We start from the raw sequence: 12,939 nt of genomic DNA, 5'->3' as shown, positions 1-12,939 counted from the left end.
TATGGTGTTTATAGTGACTGCTAACGCCTATTTAATGGCCTGATAACAGTCAAATCGGGTGCTACAGCATCTGACCAAAGGAGTTCAGTTCCCATCTAAACCCATTCTCTCATTGCTCTCTGTCAGCTTACTGTTTTGGTAACGCCAGGATCCCAACACTTCTCACCTACAGGCCAGAGTAGACATGCAAGAGCGGCCCCGTACAGGAGGTTAGTTGTCCCCATTCCCAGCACTCAGAGATGAAGTCAATATTCCACAGCCATATACAGCTGACTGTATGTACGCATGAATAAACATTACTAGAGTGATCCGCACCGCTGACTACACTAAACAGTCTTTAATTCTCAAATGAAGACAGGAAGAGGGTGTCGCGCTGTGTGACACTGATGGTTATTGTTGCTCTGCCAGTCAGGACTTTCCTCTTTAAATGTGGCTTTGGATGATCGAGGCATCCTGATGTTGCACTCAAGCATGCATGCAACCATATATATATATACATATACAGTTCATACACACACACACAAACACACACACACACACACACACACACACACACACACACACACACACTATAAAGTAGCAAGAGGATGGGAATAGTCCGTCAATGGAAAAATACACTGAATTGCAGATGCTTATGTTTAGGATTGGGATGAAACAAACCATAAAAATGGCAGCACACGATGTACCCAAATCTGGGTACATGCAGTACACAGTACATACTAACGGCTTTACACGATGTACAAGAGAGGAAGGTGGAGTATCAGGTTCCAGCAGAAAGCCTGTTTTTGAAACCGTTTTGCAGGCAGATTTCAAAACATCCACATTATCCTCTATCAACAGTTCATCCATAGTTTGATCTCAAGATGCCAGGATTGTCTTTTTTTTTTCTTTGCAGCTTTACATGTCACTGCTTATTATTCTCACAGGGTGTTATCTAGCTCTGTGCTTCAATACGCAATGACAAAACTATATTAATATAGTGCATTTTTAACTATTTTTAACAGAAAATGATTCAGCAACAATTTCGATGATCTATTAATCATTTAGGTAAAAAAATTAAAAAAAATAAATAAATAAAATTCAGCAGTTGCAACTTCTCAAATATGAATATTTCCTGGTTTCTATGTCTTTTTGTGATAATAAATTGAATACATTTGGGTTGTACAGCTGATTGTTTGGTTGGGCAAATCATTTTTGACATTTGAAGAATCTAATCTAATCTTTTATACTATCTTTTAGATTAAATAATTAATCAATTAATCAAGAAATAACAATATTTGTTATTATTTATTTATTTATTTTTGACATTATTTATGTCAATGAAAATAATCGTTGTTGCAGCCCTTAAGGAGACGTAGTTACATCTGCTCAGTCACGACGAACACACACAGAAACGACTCAATTACTTAAATGCACAAGTTATTTTTTAGAAGCAGCGTAAATGCATATAATTTATGCATTTATATATATGTTTGTAAACTCAACAACATGCTGTATGACTTGAACATGATGTTCACAACAGTCGTACACAGCTGGATAATTTGCTGTGAGTGGAGGTATGTAAAAGCAATAAAGAAGATTCATGTTTAGGTTAAGACATTTTAAGCGGAGCCTGCTACCGTCAGGGGTCTCACCTCCATGAAACACTACACCCCTCCCCATGTGAGTGTGTGTTTCCCTCACAAAATATCGCAAGCAAATTGAAAAAAGTTTCCATTTGGCTACTTTAAGGAGACCCCCTCACTGGTGGTACGTGCCGTGCCTGACAGCTCCAGCGGGTCTCTGGAGGGAGCTACCATCTGCACGATCAGGTGCTAATCTCTTTGGCTGCGTTTAGTCTCAAACTGAACGGGTGTTTTAAAACACTGAAGTCCCAAACTAGAGCCAGGGACGGCTGATATACTGCCCTGTGAGTCAGCAACCAGTCAGTCAACTCCTCAACCTGATGGAAAATCACTTCCCAACACAAGAAAAACACACACATGTGTATATCATATTATATCCTAATCACTTTATGTTACTGCTCTGGGGATTATTCCCAAAAATGTTTTATACGTTCAAGATGGGATGTTACATAGTTTTCTTGTGTAACGTCTCTATTTAAGCTGTTTGGAAGCTACATGCATCCAAATATACAAGAAATATCTTCTGTTAACATCATACCGTAGCTTTATTTCTTATTTACCCAAGGCAGAAGAGATGGACAAGTCATACACCTCACTCCTAACACCCGATAGTTTCATATTTACTAGGGTGACCAGATCTCAACAAACCAAACGTGGGACAAAGAGTATGTTTGTGTGGGACAATGTGGGACACGTTACCAAGGCTGAGAGGTAGTCTACAATTTTGATATAATGTCTAACTTAAAAAATAAACATTTCTATTCTGCCCCTTATCTTGTAACATCTCTGTGCTTTGCCCGAATGCATCCATAGATCGGCACGTTTCTTTTTGAGCCAATCATCTCTTGTGAGACTCACATGAACTGTGTCGCTTCGTTTCGTATTCCCCCCGTGTGAAATTGAAAAATAACTGGCAAATTTCACAAAAAAAACTCTAAGAATCTCCTTCCACTGGTTTCACCCACTTATAAGTAGCCTTTGCTGTAGTCACATCTCTTTTTCTTTGTGGTAGTTTCCATCATATTCCACCTAAATCTGCATAGTTTGTGACTTTACGGTGACTTGCAATTTTCCCCCGTTGGACACAGTGTAGCAAAGACAGTGAAATGTTACCTGCACTTGACCCACGTGTGCCCAGTTTGATTGACAGCAAACATTTTGGAAAAAATATGTATGGTAGTCAAGGGCAAGAGACATAATTTTGTTGGTGACGTATTTTGGGCGAGACGAGAGATGTAGTTCACTGAACGGTTTCACACAAAACTAAATGACACTACGACGAACTGAGACTTTCTTGATTTGTAAAACAACATATTTTGTTATTTAATTTGAAGGACTTAACCAATAGATCGGTTCTATCAGTTATGAAAACATTGTGATCACAAAAGTTGCTGAAAGTTGTGGAAAGCTGATCATTTCTTTCAACAAAGTGCATCTATGTCTTGCTAAAAATACCATAGCCTCTCACCCAGCTCAACCCTCATGTTCAAAACAAGTGTGGAAGCCGGAGGGTCAACCTGCAGTCCAAATAGACCTGCCCTTTCCAGACATTCCCGTCTGAGAGGAACAGCAGCACATAGATGCATCTATTTCCTGTCAATATCATGCTCTCTGCTACGAACGACCAAAGTACAGAACATTTCCAAACAGCTCAAGCCAAAAAACACATCCCACAAATTCAATCTATAAATCTCTGGCTGAAAGATGTAAATATCAGGAGAAGCTCAGTGCAGCCACATGTTCCGTACATGCTAAGAAACTTGGTGTGCAGCCTTCACTGCCAGAGCACTTTATCATCATTTGGTCTGTGCACATGCCGTGAAGTTATACAAGTGTGTTTTTACTGGCCGGGCCTGAGTTTCACATCCTGAACTCAAATGGTTGTTGTGACTAATGCAGGCGTTTGATAATGTTCTGCTCCCCAGTAGCTCTCAGGCAAGTGCTCAAAGAGAGATGTGTTATCGTAGAATAATAAGCAGTAGCTCCTAAAAAATATGGAACATGTGAAAGTTAAAGAGGCTTGCACGACAGCCCAAGATCAAAGGTCAAATGTGACAAGGGCAGCTCAGATTCAGGGTTACTATGTGAGAGTCAGGATGGCTGTGATGGTCTGATGGAGGTTAGTCTCTGAGTTATCACAGGTCAGGAGCTGCTCTGATTTTGATAGTTGTGCCGTGGTGTAATTGAATTACTGAACCTTTGCCTGCTTGTAAATGATAATGGAAGACATCCACACCCTAAAGCACATTTTACACACGCCTGATTAATGACTGGAAGTGCAAATATAGCCATCAGTGAAATTACTACTTTTGTTATGCTTGATGCTCTGTGGCTGCGCACAAGTTGTTTTTATAGTTGTTCTGAACGACCATACTCGAAGGCGAGCGAAAACTCGTTTAAATATAACAGTCTCTCCTGCAAGGCTTCCATCATAATGTTGCACTCGGTTGTTCACATGAAAAGTGACAGAAATAGTTGTGTCAAGAATGAAGAAAGAGGGATTGAAAGAGACTCTGGCTCCTTTTTCACTTCTGCACAGCTGGTCAATCACGGCACAAAGTGGGTGTGAATGTTGCATTGTCATTTTTGGAAATTTGCAGAAAGGTGCGGGAGGTTGCCGAAGCTATTCGACCATCCCACAAGCACTTCTGATGAAGCACATTGGCAGCTTCAGTTAGTTTTGGTGCACCTGTTGAGACCTTTTATATAGCTGTAAAACACGTAATACAAATAGAAAAGGTGCCGTACTGTCTTTGGCAAAAGAACAAACAAAGTGCTGTGGTGACATAGTTTAAAGAGCGAAAGGAGTGAAGGTGGAATAGTCCGACAACACAACGCTTCCTTCCAGGACACTCCTGTGCTTTAAGTTTCACTTTCACGTTACAATCACCTGTTCGTTTATGTCCTGTATTCACAACGTCAAGTCACATTTGCACTGTTAAAACATAGTAATTTTAAGCCCAACCAGCTAATCTTTAGCTGTTAAATGCTCCACTATGTTCACCAGCTAGTCTGTCAGTTTGGCCGCAAGAGATGTATAAGTTGCGTACGAGTTATCATTAGTTACTAAGTTATTAGAAACTTATTTTGGTTTGGTGGCATCTTTAAATTCCTTTCATAGATCCCCCAAATGTCAACCTGAACCTTATAAATTAGTCAACTTTACAATGTACTTAGTAATCACACTGTAATGTACAATTGATTGTGTCTGGTGCTAACAGGCAGTCAAATGGAAAGAACATGTTACTGTGTCCATGTTTTTCCCACCTGGGTAGTTAAAAAGTATGATGACATGATACACTTCCCACTTTTGACAATGTGACCATCAAAGAACATAGTACAAGGCATGTCTATTTAACCCATAAAGAATCTTTAAGACCTGTGAGAGAACAAACCACACCATCTTTCCCCTGCCATGTCTTCTTTCACTCTGTGTGATTTTCTTTTGCGTAATCTTTGTGGCTGAGACTTTGGCAGCCCTGCGTCTGTGTAAAAACCTTTGTGAGACCATCCGAGGTGGACTGATCTGCTGGATCCTGCAGCTGCTGGCAGCCAACAGTCCTGTCTAGACACCCAGCCAGATGTCCGGCAGCTACAGACACACAGTGCCATCTAGTGTTACAATGAGCTCTGAGAGGATGACGGAGTTCAGATCTTCAGCATCTGTTTGCAGTAAAGGGCCACCTACATGGAGATCTGTATGTCCTGACTGCAACAAAAGGGATCTGCCACTCATCCAAACGTGCCTCCCCAGCGGACGAGAGGCTCAAATAAATCAGCACTTCGGCCTGAAATTGCAAACAAACTTGGCAGAAAACGGATCCAGACAGGCTGGATGCTGAGTCACTCATGAAATAAACATACAACCTGTGCTTTGTGGCCTTATTATGGAGGTCTTGAAGCTGCATGTGTTTGGTTTCTCTATGAGTGACTGTGGTCGGTAGAAACCTTCAGTACACTACTGACTGTGGTGGTGAAAAGAACATAATAAATCTCTCAGATAACCAAAGAAATCAGTATCAAATAATCAGATTAGAGTGTGCCAATTTCTTTTTCTTTCCCAAAACAATATCTCTTCTTTGCTGTGAGGAAACAAAACTGTGCACGGAGAACGGATTAATGTTGACGTTGAGCGCTGCTGCTTGAAATTTGTGAGATAAAATCTGAATCTAAACAACTCCCCGAAGTCCTTGATTATCTGACAAAGTATGGAAACATTCCTACAGTCGGCCATACAGCTGATGCGTGTTAGACATCATTACTTCAGTGAAATTACATCAGCATGTCTCCTGCTGTGGAAGGCCCTCGTGCTGCCGCGTGAGAAGACGTATAACATACATTAAAGGATCTTAAGAGGACGCCGTAATAATAATAATAATTAATTTAATTTATATAGCACACTTTATAGTACAGCTGTCAATTAAATAAAATATTTAATTGTGATTAATCGCATGATTATCCATGATTAACCGTGATTAATCGCACATTTTTTGTGTTCAAAATGTACATTAAAGGGAGATTTGTCAAGTATTTAATACTCATATGAACATGGGAGTGGGCAAATATGCTGCTTTATGCCAATATGTGTATATATTTATTATTGTAAATCAATTAACAACACAAAACAATGACAAATATTGTCCAGAAACCCTCACAGGTACTGCATTTAGCATAAAAATGATGCTCAGATCCTAAAATGGCAAACTGCAGCCCAACAGGCAACAACAGCTGTCAGTGTGTCAGTGTGCTGACTTGACTATGACTTGCCCCAAACTGCATGTGATTATCATAAAGTGGGCATGTCTGTAAAGGGGAGACTCGTGGGTACCCATAGAACCCATTTACATTCACATATCTTGAGGTCAGAGGTCAAGGGACCCCTTTTAATATGGCCAATTTCTGTTAACGAGTTAACTTTTACAGCCCTAAAATATAGACTTCTATAGAGGCTCAGCCTAGATGCATTTTTTCGGTTTATTGGAGGGTTATTAGACGATTCCCCGGGGAACTTCCCCCCCGGAATTATGAGTCAAAACACACAGAAATCCTGGGCGTCTGTCCCTGGATCATATGACAGGAATGCTCAGATCGCTGCCACCTCTCCCTTCCTGCCATCTCTGCCATCGCTTTGATTTTATTTGCTTTGCGGTCTGTGGACGAGGACCCCGAATCGCTCGTCGTGGCAGAGAGCCGCTCTGGGAACAGAGATGCTGTGTGTGTGAAGCACCTCTCAAAACAGTCTTACATAATGTCAACACAATTACCCACATTAAGCTCTAGCGGCTACAAGTAAATTCAAGGGCGACAGGCCAGAGCTGTTTCACTCCCTGATCTGAGGGCTTTTATGAAGCGGTAGGGGCATGGGGGACAGGAAGAGACAGATTAGGGAGCAAAGTTGATTGGTCTTCAGTACCGTGTCCTCTCCCTCTCTTGATAAAAAGAAAGTAGCAGATTATTTTTCTTATTTGTTGGCGGCCGCATGGGAAGGAGCTCTGTGCTTCAGCTTGTTAATGACTTCCACACTGTTCCACACTTTGTAAAGCGCTTTATGTCGACTTTAGATCACAGATCTAGTCGTATATAGGCAGGACTTTACTCTGCAGGAAACTCAAAGCGAAGAGTTAAAAGCCTTAATGACTGATGAATTATTACTTATCAATAAAGAATACAACAGCATGAATTTGATTAATGAATGTCTTTTTGAGAGGTTCCTTGAATAAATGAACAAGACTGAGAGTCTGCAGCCATGCTAGCAGCTGACACGTAGCAGGTTTTACTGACCATGTTTATCATCTTGTTTTAGTTTGTTAGCATATAAACGTTTGGTAATAAGCACCAAACACAAAGTACAACTGAGGCTGATGGGAATGTCATTTGTTTTGCAGGTATTTGGTCATAAACATTGACCCTATATTAAGGTGGACGACACGACAGCTCCCCAAAAGTGAAGCCAAAACATCTGGATCGCCCCCTGCTGGCTGGCTGCAGTATAGGTCATAAGTCCCGCCTCCTCCGTGTTAGCGGATGGAACAAACTAAAAAGTAAGTACACGTCAAATACATTTTCCCAAAGATGGTTTCTGTCACGTTGATGTATGTTCAAATGCTATTTTTTCTGATAGGTTTGGTTTTAATTAGTTATTTGATCATGATTGACAGCTGTGATTGACAGATGCTCTGAGTGAAGTAGTCGCAGCCGGTGGCTTGGGAATTGTACGAGAGAGGAGATGTAACTTTAACTTTCCATAACCGTCACCAGTCTGTGTAACAGAACATGTGTCAATTTGATTATAAATGTAGTTATAGACTCTGGCTCCAAATGACATCAAAATCTCAAGATGGCAGTTCCCGTATCTGGGATATTTTGGCTTCACTTTTGCACAGTGGGAGGAAGCGGAGACACGTCTTCCATCTGTATATACAGTCTATGGTCATAAACCAAAGAACTGGACAAATTAGAAGATGGTTGAGCTAAATGAAAAGAGATCGCCAGAGTTATTACAATGTATCCTGAGGGGGACATGAATGTGTGACCAAATCTAATGACAATCTATTCTATAGCTGCTGAGACATTTTCACAAACGTCAACCTCATGGTGGCACAAGAGGAAACGTCAGAGGATTCGTAAAAGTCATGAGGATACATCGTCTGGGAACCATGAACGTCTTTACCAAATTTTGTACCAATCTAACTCGTAGACATTGAGAGATATTTCGCTGGATATGTGAAGACTTTGACCTGCTTGATGCGTTAGGATTCATCCTTTGGGGACCATAAATGTCTGCACAGAAGTTCATGGCACTTGATCCAATAGTTGTTCAGATCTGGACCAAAGTAGTCGATCAACTGTAAAACAGACCAACATCCCTATCCCTTCCATTTTTCCACTTCACTTATGATGATTCTATGCGGTTATTAAGCATGTCGAATGCTATAGAGTTAGCAAGAGCTCTTGATATCCGTGCCAGACCCCCTGGAAGTTGGACTTGCTCATAGACTGGATTAGATTTATTTTATCCATTAGCTTGTAGAAAAAAACTTAACTGGCTGAATAACACAGTTTCTTTCATTCTGCAAATAAAAGCTTTTTTTCTACCATCATAAGTCGTGCTGCTTCTTAGCAATAAACACATCCTGCTTCGAGAGATTTAACCTTCTATGAATATGAAGAGAATTTTTCTTTTTGCCTCGGAGTAATTCCAGCTTAAATTTTTAACACCCACAACAAGCTCTCCGTTTTCATCTGCAGGAAACCTTGTCATATTAATCCTTCCTCGCTAATGTAAATCTCCTAATACTCTTACTGACTTTGTGGGTGGTTGCTTTTGTCTGAGAAAATCAGATTTAGCGGTTCGTGTTTATCTCTTAACTCGCTTTTTAGAAAAGAATATGTTTAGAAAAAGGCCCATCTAACACACTGCACGGTAAAAAATATGTATTTAAATGAACAGGTTAAGTAGTTATGAGCAAGTTATCTGACTGTACAGAGGGATTCTGGCTGCAGTACATATTTTAGTATTGCATTATTTTTTACAACCTGGACAGAAGCATATAATCCATCTCAAATAAACCATAAAGTATGACTAATGTTTTGAATGTGCATATTATAATTGACCTCTAGTTTATGGATTTTAAATCTTTTATTGTCTTGTGCTTGTACATAATATTTTTTCTTTTCTCAAATACAGAAGGCATGCCCTTCTACGCTGCTGAGGGTTAAACTGAAATTGCATTACTCAGTTATAAGATAATTAAATCTGCCTCGATTTTAAGCTAAAACATCTGCATGCTAATTTGTTTCACTCTGCAATGACTAACATGTGCTTAGCAGACTGCTATATGTCACAGAACCACCACTGTGAAGTACACAAGGGGGTGGACGCAATATCACGAACACCTGCACATCTAATGTGGGATGATGGGTGGTAGAGATGGGAAAGATTCTCGTGTTTATGACTTGCGAGTGTTGACGTCATCGGAAAATTCAAGAGAGTCGTAGGATTGTAGCGTTGGTGGTCAAAAACTCTGCAGTAATTGACAGTAAAGCAGCATAAAATGTGGGTTTAGATACCTTGAACGACAGACTTTGTAGGACGTGAGATGTTTACTTTTTCAGGCACTGACGTATTATTAAGCACCAAGTCGGAAATATTTAGTTGTAGTTTCCCAGTGACAAGTTGTATCTAATTTTCAGTGAATTTTAACAGCAAGCCTGTGTTTCAAACTGGAAATATGAAGTTTATGGAGTTTGGGGGTGGTAGTAGCTCCGTCCGTAGGGAGCTGGCTTTGGAACCGGAGGGTTGCAGGTTCCTGAAAGGCTAGGAAAGGTCATCAGGCAGCGAGTCTCCTGAGAGTTTTTTGCAAGTTTTTGCAAGTTTTCGCAATTTGCGGGTTACCTTCTAGACACGTTACCTTGTGTTTATTGCTATTTAGCAAATGTTACCCTGGTACCGTGTTCAACTAAGATGGTAAACATGGTCAGCATTACAGAATACCTGCTTAGCATCAGCATGTTATTGTCTGACTGTAGCATTTAGCTCAAAGCGTGGTTGTAGACCGAGTCTTGCTGATCTGTATTTGACCTTTTACTGCTGCACAGTCATTTATGTGACCACGTCAGATGTTAACATCTCACTCCAGACTGATTTTGGTGTCTGGATGTTTTGTAACATGTCTGTAAAGGCTGTGTTGTTTTAAACAGCATTTGATGGTGCCTTAAATGCTAGATTACCCCTGCACAGCACAATTTACCAAAGATTTTCCAAGATCTAATTATATTCCCATCAGACGACTGGAACATTTAGTTTGGATGTTCTTATACACCAACGGCACAAAGATTTGAATTTCTCTTATTTTGGTTTATTTTCTTTTAAGAATCGGTATGTTTGGGTTGGTAGGTGCAGCTGCACTCTGATTCTTGGATATGATAAATAAAAATAGCCAGCAGGCATTTTCATATTTGTGGCTGTCTGAGGAAACAGTCATGATTTTGAACAAAGGTAATTGCAGGTAACTGCCAAAATAAAGGAAACACCACCATCAAGTCTTTTAATAACAGGTTGGACCACTCTCAGCTCCTTCTCTGCTCTTTGGCGTAAATTCTACAAGTTTCACAATTGCATTAACACCAATATACTCTCTAGGAAATCCTATTTTTCTGTGTTTTGTTTGTAGTTGCGGAGCATGCTGTTTCCATTTCCGCACCAAGACGCTGCTGAATGGAGTTGAGAAGTGGTGACAGCGCCAGCCGCAGTGAGTGATTCACATTGTTTTCATTTTCATCCTCTCTCTCAGTGACCATTCACGGCCTGAAGAGACAATATCATCCTGAGAACATTCCACTTCCATCAGGACAGAAACGCTTCACCATAAGGTATTGATGATGGCAATCACTCAGAATTGCTTTGTGTTTTTTGGCATTTACGTCGCCCGCTGAGTGTTCCAGTCTACCGAAAACGTGCTAGGAAATGTTCCTCTTCAGAACAGCCAGAAACCTCACTCAGCCTGGTGAAATCAAAGATATTGTGAAAGAGATCTTCAAACAAAAAGTGCAGGATCATCTGTGGTCATAAATAACATTCACTCCTTAAAGAAGTTGAGATCAGATAAAATAGTTTTTATCTGAAGCAAATGACTGTAGTTGAGCCTCTGTAAAGCTCCGTAAAGGTACAGTGTGTAGGATTTGGAAGCATCTAGTGGTGTGGTTGCAGATTGCAACCAACTGAATAAACCTCCACTCACTCCTTTTCCAAGGTGTTCGCCTCACTCAGAGGCCATCCTTACCATAATAATACTACTACAGGAGCAACGGAAGTCAGACGGTGGCTGACGTCACCACGGTTTTGCACTCTGCAGCTCACGTTACCGCAGTTTCACCAGCGTGTCGGAGAACTACGGTGGCCTTCAGGTAACCTAAAAAGGTGAAAGTCTCTCTCTAGAGCCAGTGTTTGGTTTGTCCGTTCTGGGCTACTGTAGAAACATGGCAGAGCAACATGGTGTACTCTGTGAAGAGGATCCGCTACCTATGTAGATATGAAGGGCTCATTCTAAGCTAACAAAATCATAACGATTCTTAGTTTCAGGTGATTATATACTAATGAAAAGTGTGTGTGCTCGTGCTTCTGCGTACAAATTGTTTGCAGATTTGCAAAAATCTTTCAGTCATCTATTTTGAGAGAGAGCAGGTGTGTGTTGTCAGGAGTCAGAAAGCTGCAAATAGACCTGTCGACATATTTCCAAAACAAAATACTGCCTACAGCAGACTGAACGGACTTTTGAGAAATAGTGTTCAGATAAAATTTAAGCTCTAAACTGCCAATATCTGTCCATGATTTAAACTCTGCTCAAGGCCCCGCTGAGAAGAAGAAAACAAGTTTTAAACCAGACCACATCGAAGGTGAGAGGCTGAAAACATCTCTGGATTTCATCTGTTGTTTTGCTTTTTAAGGAATATAGCTTTGGGTGCTGTATCCTGGCCAAAGGATCAGATGATTCAATTGCGAGACTCTACAAATATGAATGATCTGTACGGAAAAACCTTGTCAACAGCAGAAATTCGATTCTTTGTGTATCACAATAAACAGGCGAATGCAGGTGTTCAACAGGAGGTCACGAATATTGTCTAGACGATACGTGCGGAGGAGTTTTTAAACTGTTCTGCTGTCCTTCAAGGTGCCTGTCAGTTATTTAGGAGTGTCCAGATAGACCGCAGTTTTTCTGTATTTTTTACAGCAGACATCTTTTCTGAAGAATTTTTAAAGGAGAAAAGGAAGAAAAAAGACAAGAAGGTGTCCGGTTATATAATCTTGGTTAATTCTGGAGCCTTTTGTGCATCATGTGTGTAACCTGCTCTGCCTTCTGTGACTGCTGCACATGTTCATACTGTATATATCTAGTGTATTCATATCCACTCCTTACTGTGTATTATTGTATACATATACATATATAGCAAATATGATTTTAAAAAGTATTTTTTATAAAACTGTCACTATATCCTGACAGTAGTGCATGAGACAGGTAATCTGCAAAAGATCATGTGCCTCTGTGTCCTCTGGTGTGCTCTGGCGCGGTCTGGAAAACAACCAATCAGAGCCGAGCTGAGCAGCTGTCAATCACTTGCTAACTCCGATCAAACGGTCAAACTAGGCAGGTCTGATCAAATATGAATCAATATTCTGTTACTGTAAAGCCTATTTCTCACCTGAAATGTTTTCAGAAACATCTTGTAGTGTACTGTTTAGCTGTAAAATGAGGAAGTTTGTGACCCAGCAGCCATGTTGAGATCTGTTGAAGAAATACCAAGCACCGCCCACCGG

The 12,939-nt window shown here is 40.5% G+C and overlaps 1 long non-coding RNA gene across 1 annotated transcript in view; it reads left to right on the top strand.

Moving 5' to 3' along the window:
- LOC141756488 (uncharacterized) overlaps positions 1 to 12,400 on the top strand; it is a 181,940-nt gene extending 169,540 nt beyond the window's left edge. The window contains exons 2-4 of the long non-coding RNA XR_012591485.1: positions 127 to 209; positions 7,511 to 7,666; positions 10,919 to 12,400. This is a non-coding gene — a long non-coding RNA (uncharacterized LOC141756488). The remainder of the gene's footprint in view (positions 1 to 126; positions 210 to 7,510; positions 7,667 to 10,918) is intronic.
- The last annotated feature ends 539 nt before the right edge of the window (positions 12,401 to 12,939 follow it).

Source organism: Sebastes fasciatus, chromosome 18 (genome assembly GCF_043250625.1).
Source record: "Sebastes fasciatus isolate fSebFas1 chromosome 18, fSebFas1.pri, whole genome shotgun sequence".
Lineage (NCBI taxonomy): Eukaryota > Metazoa > Chordata > Actinopteri > Perciformes > Sebastidae > Sebastes > Sebastes fasciatus.
Note: the sequence above shows the minus strand (reverse complement) of the source record. Positions and strands in the feature narration are given on the sequence as shown.